Here is a 12894-nt window from a genome sequence, read left to right on the forward strand (position 1 = left end):
CTCCAATAAAGATGTTAAAAAAAAAAGAAAAAAAAAAGAACTACCATTTGACCCAGCAATCCCACCACTGGGCATATACACTGAGAAAACCATAAATCAAAAAGAGACATGTACCACAATGTTCATTGCAGCACTATTTACAATTGCTAGGACATGGAAGCAACCTAAGTGTCCATCGACAGATGAATGGGTAAAGAAGGTGTGGCACATATATACAGTGGAATATTACTCAGCCATAAAAAGAAATGAAATGGAGGTATTTGTAGTGAGGTGGATGGACCTAGAGTCTGTCATACAGAGTGAAGTAAGTCAGAAAGAGAAAAACAAATACCGTATGCTAACACATATATGTGGAATCAAAAAAAAAAAAAAAAAAGGTTCTGAAGAACCTAGGGGCAAAACAGGAATAAAGACGCAGATGTAGAGAATGGACTTGAGGACACTGGGAGGGGGAATGGTAAGCTGGGACGAAGTGAGAGAGTGGCATGGGCATATATACTACCAAATGTAAAATAGATAGCTAGTGGGAAGCAGCCACATAGCACAGGGAGATCAGCTCGGTGCTTTGTGACCACCTAGAGGGGTAGGATAGGGAGGGTGGGAGGGAGATGCAAGATGGAGTGGATATGAGGATATACGTATACATATAGCTGATTCACTTTGTTATACAGCAGAAGCTAACACAACATTGTAAAGCAATTATACTCCAATAAAAATGTTAAAAAAGAATAAGAATATATAGACTTCTCCTTTTTGGTATCATTTATTGATTTAAATATTTTATAAGTGACAGTTTCCACTTATAAGGTAAATAAATCTGTGGCTTAAACAGAGAGTTTTGTAATGAATTATGTAAATATAACACACAACTGTTATTCCACTTTGTTTTATAAGAATCCTAGGTTGTTAATCACTCATTTTTCATATACAAATTTTCCTTGTTCTTCAGTCTGTAAATACAAAAACATTTTACATAATGAAACATGCTATTTACATACATCATGCGTAATTTAGAACAATTATAAATAAGCACAATCCAATGAATTAAAAGTGGTGTTACATTAAAAGTAAAGTACATACAGTGGATGTTTATAATTCTATAAGTGCTTACATACTTTTACACATACTAGTATTCTTAAAATTCTAGTGAAATGAGGCATATTTTATCTTTTCAATCACAAAAATGTTCTCTAAACTTATACTATTGAGTAAAGAAAAATATCTTAAAATATAATATGAAACACTGAATTAAAATTTTATAATTAATGGTACAGGTTTAATAGATGCAGTTATCTTTGAAAAACAAAAAATAGCTTGACATTTCAAAATATATGCAATTTAACCATGCTTTATGGATATATTATTATATATCATGATGTTATTTGATAACATTGTAATTTAAGTTTGCAATAACTAGATTTTTAAAAGTAATGATTTACAAAGCATAATCTGATAATAAAATAGCAAATGCCCAATATTGTTTACATTGCAAGCCAAACCAAAAATTTAGACCCATGAGATTACAGCAAATGAACTGGACAAAACATTAAAATAATTCAGGTATCTGGTTAAATAAAACCTACCCCATGTAGAGGAAGTGAATGAAGGCCTAGCACGATATAACCATGTGTTTTTATTAATTGGGTTGGGAAACCTATTTACTATTACATGGTAATGGAATGTTTGATGGAAATGCTTTGGCTATTTACCGTATACATTGAAATCAGGAGGCAAGTTTTTGTTTGTATTTGTTTTAATCTAAAGTACTGTTAGGGAAATGAGAACTTTTGGTTTTGTAAAATGACTACTCACAGCTGAAGTGTCAGAATTCTGGTAGGTTGATTTTGAAATGAGGAATGATATGTATTATTTCTGGAATGCATTTAATTGGTACATTTTAAAAGCATAACGAGACAGCTTTGTCACTTGATTATCAAAGTCATAATGTAGTTACAAGTAGCTGTTATAAAATTTTATAGTTTTCCAAGGCAAATTTTTCAGGGAATTTTTTTTTTTCTTAAAGCTGTTAATTCAACTCTAAGAAAATCAGAAAGCCTTTTTGTCCATGGACAATTTTTCCATTTGAACCTAACCTGACTTCCTTAGTATAATAAACTGCCATTATTATGTGACTCAATTTCCACACAGTTGGAATAATTTTTGCTTATCTCCAAATACTTAAAGGAGACAATGATTTTATTTTTGCCAATCTGAGCCTTAGATATCAGTTTAGTAAGAGGCAACAAAATAGAGGGAGAAAATGGGACTGTGGCTCACAGCTGTTCAAATGTTATCTTAATTCTTCTTAATTTCTTCTGTTTTCCTCAACCATATCTCTTCCATTTTTACATTCATTATTGGAAACATTTCCCTCAACAAATAAAAATGGTAAAGGTATTGAAGGTCATATTTCTTCATGAACAAGTATTAAGATTCTCTATCATTTCAAGGCAAAGGTTTTCTTAACACTGAAAATCACAGGAAGAAAGTAATTTGTATTTTCATAGGTGTCAATTTATATGGAAACTGCCTACTTTTTCACAATTTCAAAATAAATGTCAGTGTGGAATAAATAAAAGTTGATCAACATAGAAAGTCTTCCCTTTTGAAGTTTTAATTTTTCTGAATTTTTCATATCCCTTCCTTTGACTGACTACCTGATTTGTTATAGTAGAAGATCCCTAAGATGTATAACAAAGAAGTCCAAATGAGAAATAAGAACCAAAATTCAAATGTATTTGACTTACTGAAGCAAATCTTTACAGAGAGAAAAAAGAAAGCTGTATTATTTCTACATAATTTTCTGTTAATGAATGCAAACCAATGTATGTCATGTAGACAACTTATTAAATAGTTTGAATGTAATATTAATACACTAACATAAAAAAGAAAATAATAAAATTTTCAGTTTTAGAGATTAAAGATTGTTTAAATCTTGTTCAAGACTTGTTCAAATTATTGTAGTGCCAGGGGTATCTAAAATGAAAAACATACTCTTCCGTCTTCCTCACTATTACACCTTTAAATAAGATATTTCACTTATTTTCCATTACGAATCATATACTCTGCTAGAAATGATAGAATTTTCCCTGAAAAAAAAAAAAAAGGTTTTGGATTGGGATTTGTAAATGGTTGATCCCTCAATATAGCTACCATAAAATGATCCAACTTGTGTTTTTGTACTTAGGAACATGGTAATTTGTTAATTCTAGTGAAAAAATCAAAACTGTGGTTATAAACAGCAATCTGAATATATGTTAAAATCTAAACGCATAGAGCTAAGAAATTTGGAATACACTGTATATTGCTTTTTCAATACAGTAGACATAAAATTGATAGGAAACATTTTCAAACCCTCAAAAAAGAACCCAAAACACCATGCTATGCCAAACTGAGTTACAGAAGGGTATGCAGGATGCAAGACAGTGCATTGGTCATCTATAGCTAAAGAGCCAGTAAAATCAAGTAGTAGTTGGTGTATTTGCCTTATTGGGAAGTAGCTTCTAGAAAACAATTTCTCTACAGATAGAAGAAGCTTCTTTTCTATTTCAATCTTTAGCAGTGTGGTACCCAAGGAAAAAATTACTATGTGAAAATAAGAGGATTTTTCCAAATTAAGATGCTTGTAGGGGCAAAAAATAGGAGATTGTCCAAAAAGGTGACCCTGATACTTCTTGAAAACATGTTTAAATTCAGTAAAAAAGAACAACATGTTATTTTTTAAAACTTATGTTTCTCTTAACTGATGAAACCTCTATAGAAGCCAAGGTCTCAATTGTCTCAGTCATTTCTATACACAAATTATCTATATCTAAATAGTCACCTTCTTTTCCTTACCTCATGAATCCACAAACTCTTCAATCATGAAGCCAGAATAATAATAATATACTATTTTTCACATACTTCATAAGAAAAAGAAAGGAAAAAAAGGAAGGAAGGAAGGAAGGAAGGAAGGAAGGAAGGAAGGAAGGAAGGAAGGAAGGAAGGAAGGAAGGAAGGAAGGAGGGAAGGAAGGAAGGGAGGGAGGGAGGGAGGGAGAAAGGGAGGGAGGGAGGAAATAAGGGGGAAGGAAGGGAGGGAGGATAGAAGGGAGGAAAAGAGGGAGGGAGAGATGGAAAAGAGAAGCTGAGGATGCTGACAAACTTAAGGAACTAATTAGTTTACTGCACATAAGGCCTATACTATGCTAATACTAAATTAGATCATAAAGCAAATATTGATTAAAGACATAGTACCAAATTTTCCCAAAAGAAAACAAATTCTGCACTGATGGGCATATATAATGCAAGATTTTTTGCCCCTTTAAATCTTTTTATTCTGATTAGCATATTTCTTAAGTTTCTTGTTTGTTTTAACAAAGTTTTTACATGCTGAATTTTATGACATTCTATTATGTATGAATACTGTGCTATAAAAATCTATAATCAGTTAACCTTACCATCTATTTTCAGCTTTCTTCTAGGTTAACAGGGTTGGCAAAGTGTGATTTTTCTGTCTCTTGTCATCTTTTTTGGTGTCTTTTTTTTTTTTTTTTTTGGTTACAGTCCAGCTGAATCCAGCTGAAGTATTTCATATATGCTTATAAAATGGGATACTTCCTACAGTCAGGTATTCATTTGCATTTTAGTAGGAGAATTTTTCTTTAGACAGAAAAAAAAAGTGTTTTTAAGGATTAGAAGAAAAAGCAATGAGTACTCACTCTCTCAGGTCATTGAGTTACATGACAAATGAAAGGGATGGATTATATAATTGCCTGGTAACATACCTGAAACTAACTTAAGAGATAAGAATAATAATTTTGGCTACCATTCACTAATAATTATCTTTGTACAACAAGAACAAAAAGAATTTTCTAAAAATTCCTGAATTACTGTAGATAATTATAAAGTTATCTAGTTTATCTAGACCTGCTTGGCTAGAATGAGATCTAACATAAGAATTAATTTCTTCTTCTTGATAATACTTTCTAGTCAAATAATAGAAAAGCAATTTATCTGAAGCTTCAAGCCAAGGTTAGGCTCTGATTTTAACCTGGTAATTTATACCAATAAAATTTGGAGGGGAGATTTCCTGTTGTTGATAAACTATCTGGCCACTCCAACATGAAGTTTGCTTCACTTTAACTATGGAGAATTGAACTTTTTAAAAAAAGCTTATAAGTGGCAGGGGAATTTTAAGTGGTTATACACAGATATATTTATACAGATCATCCCAGTCTCAGAAGAAAGCCATACTCTCTTGCCAACCTTGAAAGTTAGTGATATTGACCATAAAGGCATGCTTCTTGGGAGTCAATAAAGGTAGAATTGTTCTAGGAATTGAGGTTTCATTAAGTATGGAAATGCATAGCTTCTTTTTAGTCAGAAAATATGTAGGAATATTATATTTATTGTTCAAAGGATATGAAGGTAAGTTTTCACTTAGATTTTATTCTGAGAAGTTGAGATTCTTGCTCTAGATCCTTTCATAGCCAAATGTGAACACAGTATACTTGTCTTTTATCCTTAACCCTTATATTACTAAAAACAGTTTTATTATTTTAAGTAAAAGAATGTTGCCAAATTTGTAAACCATGGCTCAATGCCAAAATTTGTAACTTTGTCTTATTTATGACATCTTCTACATCTTTCCTGCAACAACTGGAAAACATAGAGAAAAAATAACTGAAATGTAATTTATAATTCTTTGTTATCTCCAGGACGTAAAGCCTTAAGGAATCCATCAACAAAATTATTATTCCTTTTCAGTGCTGAAGCACTTGATACCTTTAGAAAATTTTCAAAAGTCTTTAGCATTCTGAATTTCAGATATAAGTAAGTTGATTTTCAAGACAGCAAATCTTCGTCCCAAATTAGTTTCTTAACTGATAATTCTGATTAAAAATTGTTCAGGTTTTTTTCTTCCTTTTAAAATTTTGTTCTAAACAAACTCTGCTAGAATTAACTAGCTACATATAAGTGAAACATCTTTGAATGATGATTAGAGACTACTTAACCACTTAATTTTAAAAGACTGGGAGTACATCTTCATCTCTCCCACAGAATACCATCAAATGCTGTGGGGTAACTCTCTTCCCAGCTCCATTTCTCTGGAACATCCCAGAATAAGATGGATAGGTCTGGAGTCATAAAGGCTTTTATTTACTCTAAAGTTGAGCACTTGTTTTGCTTGCAGCTGAAGCCCAATTTGAGAACAATGTGAAGAAGAATATGGAATAGAGTATAGCCCCCCAAAGCCATTTTACAGATGTTAGTATACAGAATATTTCTCATTCTTTGTGACTACATTTTCCAACTAGGGAATGGTATAATTTCTATAATGTCAGAACAAAAAAAATGATGTATAAAATGAAATTGTATTCTTCTCACGGAATGTTAGCTCAGCCAGCATGCTATAAAAGGGGAAAAAAAAGTTTTGCTTTAATATCACTTGAACACCTATAGTCTGTTCTTTTGTGCTAATTTTAGCAGGCTTTTCTGTGACATACAGAGGGGCTGGTATTTGGCCTTCTTTGTTCCTTAAGCCCAGATGTTCTCAAACTTTCATTTACCTTCATCACCCTAACCAAGACTAGTTCTATCTGCCACCTTCAGAGAGTTTCTATATATAGCTTTGTGAGTTTCTAATCCCAGTTTCACTGATGTGTGCCCCTGCTGAGAGGTTGCTGCTACCTCCTAAGAAAACTGAAAATAGCTCATGAGGGATTTTTTCTCTTTTCTTTGTTAAATAAAAATGAGCAAATAAGTCATTTGGCTTTCACTAAACTACATGTGTCTATTATGAAAACTGTTTCCCTTTTAGGAGTATATATACTTTCACAAAGAAAAAAGTTAAATCTCTTTGCTCAGTCTCATCTAAAGTTCCTGCCCATCCCACCCCCTCCATCTGTCCCTATGTTCTGAGTCTGACATGTAACTGCCAGGCAGCAAAATGGGAAGAATTGTCTTTAAAGAGTGCGGGGGTGTGAAGAAGAAATTTTGCACAGTTTTGATTTTACCCCAACTAATACATTACTGTCCTACTTATATTTAATTATACTTAATAGCCTACAGTAAAAATTCATTTAGTAGAATCCCTTCTTTATCTCCAACTAGCCAAAAGGCCACAGAGGAAGATTAAATATAAACCAATTCCTTTATTCGTAAAAATATGTATCAAAAGAATTAGAAACAAACTACTACTTAGGCTTGCCATTTAGTTTTTCTTGTCTCTTCTGCTTTCAAATAATAAGCAATAGTACTTAAGTCTAATATTAAGAGTGGTCTGATCAACAACTAGATGAATTAACTGAGAAAATAGATTCACTATAATTTAATGGATTCAAATTAAGTATTTTTTATTATTTATTATCAAAAGTATGCTTATTAAGGGTTAAGCATCCAATGATATACAAAAAGATGACTGTCAAATGCTTTCTCAGTGGGAAAAAAACACTTTCTCAGTGACTCAACAGCCCTGTTTGATTTTTATAGGAGAATTTTATAAATCGTGGGTAGGAAGATGTTAAGTTTTGCTGTTGGTAATAGGAAGGTAAAATGTTAGCAAACCCACCCACGACTCCAATTGTGTTCAGATTCAAGATTAGAAGAGAGTTTAACCATCTAGGCAATAATAGGAACTGTAATCTTATTTAGAGGATTAGGAATGGATTCTAAGCTTTATGATTTTGCTAAATAATAATCAGATGATTAGAAGTACCTCAGTGTATCATAAATTTACTAGTTAGTTTTAACTGTAATCCTAATTCATGATTCTAAATGATGGAGGAGTAATTTAACTACTAAAGGACTATTATTGACTGTGCCACATTTGATTAAAGTTATATTTTAAGGAAAGTAAAAATATGAATTATTCATTTCAAAACCTGCAAGCTTTAGTGGTATCATCAAAATGGCTGAGAAGGACAGGTTATTTTAAATATGACTACATAATGATTTTCAGACATTTTAAAATTGTACTACAGATGAATTTCAACCAATCACATTCTGAAAGCCAAAATAGTATTGTACTTACTAAACATTTGCCATCGCAGAGAACAGTGATAATAATTATTTTTATCTTTAATCTTTCATCATCTCAGACCTTATCAAACCAACAGTAGAATTAATTAACTTGTCCTAAGATGCATCTGTATTTTTGCCCAGCCTACTCTCGATCAGCTTATCCAACCCATACTATACTTTTGCTCATTTATCTATCCTTAAATACTCCTATTTACTATATATTACAAAGATCTGAAAATCTGGGCAACAATACATATACAATCTTTTGAGAGGAATAGAAATCATATTATGATAGGTATCAATAATTATACATCAGAAACAATCTGATCAAAATATATTAACTACTTCATAGCATGTGTGCAAATGAAGGACTTGTGAGAGAAATTAAGTATGTTATCTGCTCAGATAATTTTTATCTATCACTTGCTGCTCATTTTACTGTAGTAGAATGGTGAATATCTTTTAAAAGTCCACACTACCTATATTATTGCTTATATAAAACATGTCTCTGTTTCCCTAAGGGTTCTATGAAGTGCACAGAAGTGCAAGTTTCATATGGCATCATCATCATGGCTTAGATTATTGCTTGAAAGGTTGTTATAAGATATTGCTAGGAAATAAGTTTTAGATGAATGTACAATTCAATGAGAAAAGTACAGAGTGAGACTAAGTATCAAGTTGGTGATGTTTCAAACATAAAAATCAAAGTATTTGGGAATAAGGCTGTCACTTTGACATTTGCTTCTCTGTCCAAACGTTCATAGTTCATATCTTGTTGGTAAGGATCAACAAATATTGTGATGTACTGCACAGCTCTGGCAGTAACTAAGAAAGTTATACTGTACCTAGTATGTCTAATAGCCCTATAGTGAACAATATTCATCCCTCATGCTTATCAGTGTTGACTTGAAGCTTGAAGACTTATGCTCAAAAAGCAGACTATAAATTTGAAATCAAAGCTAAAATTAAAAACTTGTGAAAGAAATAATGCTATTAAGCCTGGAGTATTTAGCTTTTCAAAATAAGTATGAATGAAATAATATATTTCTATCTTAGTCAACTTGCATTTATTCCTAGTAATTGGGATTATTTGAATATTCTTCATTGATTCCCAAGTCTGGCTATATATTAGCATTACCTAGAGTGATTTTCTAAATACAGATTCCTAGGCCTCCACCTGAGACCTACCAAATCCAAGTCTCTGAAGGTAAAGTCCAGTAATTTGTGTCCCTAAGGTAGTCAGATACTGCCAAGCTTCCTAAAGTAGTCAGGTACTGCCAAGCTGATGAGTTGAACCATTGAACAGGATCATTTCTTAATAAGGATGGAATTGGCAATGAGGCACATGGCTGAAGCTATGGTCTGGTCACAACACAATAGAAATAAGACACAGGGACTTCCCTGGTGGTCCAGTGGTTAAGAATCCACCTTTCAATGCGGGGGATGTGGGTTCAATCCCTGGTCAGGGAACTAAGGTCCCACATGCTGCGGGACAACCAAGCCCATGTGCCACAACTAGAGAGAAGGCTGTGCACTGAAACTACTGAGCCCGAGCACTCTGGAGCCTGCACACCACAACAAGAGAAGCCCGTGTGCCACAACGAAGACCTAGTGCAGCCAAAATTAAAAAAAAGAAAAATAAATAAATAAAGACACAAACTTTACTTCTCTACATCCCAAGTCCTTCCAAAATGTCACTCCTTTTAATCATGTAATATCTACATTCAACACACACACACACACAGAATATTTATTACTTTATAAAACTAAAACTATTCTACAACATAAGATTAGCTGTGATTCTTCTTGTTTATAAATGTATCAATGACTTTTTTTAATGAAAGGAAGAAGGAAGGAAAGAAGGAACAATGACTTTTATGAAAGGAAAAAGGAAGGAAAGAAGGAACAAAGGAAGGAAGGAAACAGAAAGATGACAGGAAAATAATACTTAGGCTTCAACTGTTTGAATCAAGTGTGAGGAAGGAATTTTGCACACTATCTCAAAATGCTCTGACAAAATTTATGTTAATCTGTGTATAATATCAGTGTCTGTTCTTCATTCACCACTGTGAGGAGCCTTAAATTGAGTCCACAGCTGGGGTCAGTTTACCCATTTAACAATAAAATTCTTTCAATCATGTTAACACAATTTATGTGTATGTTCAATCAGCTGGTTGTAAATTAAGCGTATTCATATCAAGAACTATGCTTAAAGAATCATCATTCAGACTGTAATATGTTAAACTTTAATAATTAAGCCTCTGGTGCATCATGTTTTTCAGGTTATATCTAATAAGATATGCTTATAGAAGCCTCTGAAATGACATAATTTTTTTAGCTGAAGATCTATAGTTTAATAATAGAAATACCCAGGCTACAATATGGGGCTTGGTTCTTGGACTTGAGTTTCTAGGTACTGTTGGCTGAAAGACATCTGGTGCCCCCCAGAGCCTATTCAGAGCCATGTGTAACTCATTCCGAAGGAACATTTATGGAAGTTGTACCAAATGCTTGGAGTCAGATAGTATTTTGAAGGAAGCAGAGAGAAGCTACAGGTGGAAGCAATGCCCTAGCACAACTGAGAATGGTTAGTTCACTTCAGCAGTGCTTTGTTACTTGGGCCTAGAGTTGTGTGGGTCTTGCAATCTGCCTGAAACAGGCATCAACAACTCTTTCTATGGCCATGTTAGGTTCAGTGATACAAAGGGAATGGTGTTTGATGGAGCCAAACTTGACTTGGTGAGATGGTTTCCAGTGACAGTATAGAGTAGGAGAGGGTCTGGGCATTGGTTAAGTTGTGCTTAAAATGCATGACAAGACAGAAACTTACATGTAGAAGTTTTACTGTCTGCTCTGATGATCCACAAACTTGCCCTCAGCAAGTCAGGAACCCAGGGAGCCTTCAAAAAATATATTTAATAATGGTGATAATCTTGAGCTCCCTCTTCATACCTCACAACCTCAAATATACCATTTCAACTGGTATCAATATGATTCTGTAGGAAAAACACAGCCTGGCAGTTTTCCAAATTCTCTGTGACTTTGCCTTTTGTATCTATCAATTTAATTTTGCTTTATTGCTGTAACTCTTTGGAGGAATTCACCAAATTAAGACTTCCTGCGCTTGTGAATGAGATTTTGCTTTATTTGTTGTCCTATTTTGTTCTGTTTTTCCTGGAAAGGCACACAATTTTGCACTTTCACAATAAAACACTATGTTTCTGTTACTATTATCACTGGATAAGAACAGTGTGAAACCCCAAGAGTTCATATTTGAAGCACTGAATCCACAAACTCACTCTCAAGTCTCAGGCATCAGTGCCTGTCTCAGAGTCACAATAGGTCATACACAGTTCACTGGATTCCACACATAATCAAGTATTAAAAGGGAAATCAAAACTATTTGAAATATAAAAGAAGAGATGAATATCAAGGCAGATTTTAGACAGTTGGACCAAACTGTTAACTAGAAGCTGTTTTTTCTTTCCCTTCTCCACCCAGCACTACACAGCCAAGAGCCCCAACTCTATGTGCTCTTCAGGCATTGAGTATTATTCTTTTTATTATGGCTGTTACCTATTTATCAAGGTTCACAAAGCACATACTGTGCAGTATATTTTGGGTACATATGGGGGTTTCTGACTTCGTTATATAACTCATTTATTTGTAAACAATGACATTCCATCAAAATGATACTGATGCCAACATGAAGCTTTGGTACTGATGGCTAGTCATAAAGTAACTTCTTCAAATCAGTTGCTGGAAAGAATACTGAAACAGAGGGTCTATATGTGCCAAATTGGATCTTAAAGTATCCATTTTAGAGTGGGTTAGAGCCATTTCCCCAATTAAATAATGCTTGATTTCTAAAGGGACATCCATTTAAATTCCATTTAATCTGCCATGCTAAAATGCATGATGTATGTTAATAGTTTGTACATGAGAATACCATATAGATATTATTCAAATGAAATACCAACAGCCACCCATTATTACAATCACAATTCCTAATGGAGGATACATGTATTGTACTCTATAGGACATATAAAAATGCAATGCTTTTTCACAGCCTCTAAATTCTATGACTGCAGCTAGAATGAAATGCCATTTTACACTGTATTTTGCAAATACATATAGGAATAGTGTAGCTATAATAAGTCAACTGTACTAGGTTGGCAAAATGGTAATAGATCAGACCATTGCCTCAGACTATACCTTCAAAGATAAATTTAGATTATATGCTATGAAAAATGTAGTTTACATCCTGTTTGTGATATTTAATAGATCTCTGGCACATTCTTCATTGTGACATTTGTGACAATGTAAATAGCTATTCTTCTCCAAGTAAAATCATATAAACTAAGAAAGAGCTTGTTATTTTTCTGACAAATTGAATGTATATACAATTCTTATCCTAAACCCTATCACCAAGTACTAGATAATGAAGTGGATTGTCAAGGATGCTTTTAAAATATGCTTCCCACAGGTATTTTTAAGTATGGAGAGAATAACCATATGTTTAGAATAGTTACTTAGACAAATCTTTACAAAAAGTAGAGAATTAATTGGATGATTCCTGGAAGTCCCTTTCAGCCTTATGGTTACAAAACACATTGTTTATGATTAAAACACTTATGATTTACTATATCACAATAAGCTTTAAGTTACTGTGCAGAATAAGCATAAATGAGTTCAGTGAGTTTGGTTCTCTCCCCATGCTCCTGTGCTATAAGAAGCCCATCAGCATAGCTGAGGTATTTCCTATTCTCAGCAAGAGGATTGAAGTGCCCCCAGAGCCTGTTCTTTCCACACTGACTGTAAGCCTGCCCTCTATTCCCTGTGAAAGAAGTGAGTTAATCTCTCAGCCCCCTAAAGAAATTCTTTTGTGAGT

The sequence above is a fragment of the Balaenoptera musculus genome, chromosome 8, assembly GCF_009873245.2.
Source record: "Balaenoptera musculus isolate JJ_BM4_2016_0621 chromosome 8, mBalMus1.pri.v3, whole genome shotgun sequence".
Lineage (NCBI taxonomy): Eukaryota > Metazoa > Chordata > Mammalia > Artiodactyla > Balaenopteridae > Balaenoptera > Balaenoptera musculus.